The sequence below is a fragment of the Oncorhynchus kisutch genome, linkage group LG27 (assembly GCF_002021735.2).
Source record: "Oncorhynchus kisutch isolate 150728-3 linkage group LG27, Okis_V2, whole genome shotgun sequence".
Taxonomy (NCBI): domain Eukaryota; kingdom Metazoa; phylum Chordata; class Actinopteri; order Salmoniformes; family Salmonidae; genus Oncorhynchus; species Oncorhynchus kisutch.
The window spans coordinates 28,005,313-28,007,208 of record NC_034200.2 but is presented as its reverse complement, the minus strand read 5'-3'; positions in this window follow the sequence as shown (position 1 = coordinate 28,007,208).

Here is a 1,896-nt window from a genome sequence, read left to right as displayed (position 1 = left end):
GCAGGTTAGACAGCCACTTCCTGTCTGGGTCCACTCCTAACTGTAGTCCATAGTGCTGCATCAGATGACCTGGGCTCCACAATCACCCGACCTCAACCCAATTGAGATGGTTTGGGATGAGTTGGACCACAGAGTGAAGGAAAACCAGCCAACAAGTGTTCAGGATATGTGGGAACTCCTTCAAGACTGTTGGAAAAGCATTTCAGAGGAAATGGATTGAGAGAATGTCAAGAGTGTGCAAAGCTGTCATCAATGCAAAGGGTGGCTACTTTGAAGAATCTAAAATATGAAATGTATTTTGAATTGTTTAACACTTTTTTGGTTACTACATGATTCCATACGTGTTATTTCATAGTTTTGGACACACTTACTCATTCAAGAAAAACACTTGAATGTGCAGGTGTGTCCAAACCTTTGACTGGTACTATATATACCCAGGCGGTGTCATAGGATGGCCCAAAAAATTGTCAATGACTCCAGTCACCTAATTCATAGACTGTTCTCTCTGCTACCGCACGGCAAGTGGTACCAGAGCTCCAAGTGTAGGTCTAAAAGGCTCTTTAACAGCTTCTACCCCCAAGCCGTAAGTCTGCTGAACAATTAAAGGCTCCTTAACAGTCCATCCACAATAACATGCTGACCCCTCTTGACTCCCAATGCTTTCAGCCCTATGGGACTCCTGATCACTGCCGGTTGTGATACAGCCCGGGATCGAACCAAGATCTGTAGTGTGGTCTAAGGCACTGAGATGCAGTGCCTTAGACCACACGGGAGCCCAAAGGATGAGATTTAAGGATGAGATTTAAACACACTGCATTATGTAAACAACACCTGCTCCTTAATCAGTGCCAAGTCTACTGTGTTTTCCCCTAAACTTGTGCTGACAAATGCACACAGGAAAATATAGATTTATGATGTATAATGGTGAATACTGTACTTCTTATTCAGGACCTTAGCTACATCGGCTTTTCAGTTCGCTGCAGCTAGCGACTGGAACGAGCTGCAACAAAACCTCAAACTAGAGTTTTATCTCAATCTTTTCATTCAAAGACTCAATCATGGACACTCTTACTGGCAGTTGTGGATGCTTTGCGTGATGTATTGTTGTCTCTATCTTCTTGCCCTTTGTGCTGTTGTCTGTGCCCAATAATGTTTGTACCATGTTTTGTGCTGCTACCATTTTGTTGTCATGTTGTGTTGCTACCATGCTGTGTTGTCATGTGTTGTTGTCTTTAGATCTGTCTTTATGTAGTGTTGTCTCTCTTGTCGTGGTGTGTGGTTGTAAATAATATGTTCTTAACTGGCTTAACGTTGCTCGTTAAATAAAGGTTAAATACATATGAGGACATCGAGGTCCGGAACCTCTGTACGTTTTTCGAATAAAAAATACATCAGAATAATAATGATATTACTTTTTTTCTGAACACAGTCGAGGTCTCAACTTGCTGTTGGGAGTTAGAATAAAACACACAAGGTGCAATTTCGAAACTTGGTTATGCATCAGCAGTTTTCCTTTGCTATTACCATGCAAAGATTTGGTTAAACAATTCACCCACATTAACAATACACACACTTGTATAACCGTTAGATAACAGCCAGTCGCTTGAGCCTCTATGAACCAACCACCGACAGCGCTCCATTCACCTACAGTCTCTCGTAGTGCTTCGACCTCACTCCCTGCACGCTGGTTGTGGCCATGGGATTCCACGTGAAACCATTATATAAAGAGACTGACATCGTTTTTCACCAATGGTCGTACGTCTCGCCTGTTTCCATACACTTGCCATGGAAACACAATTACCGGAGCCAATAAACGCAGGGTAGAGGAAGGAGGTCGACGGTGCTAAGGGCGGAGCTCAAAATGAGGTCACTCTAAAGCGCTAGGGATATGACTAT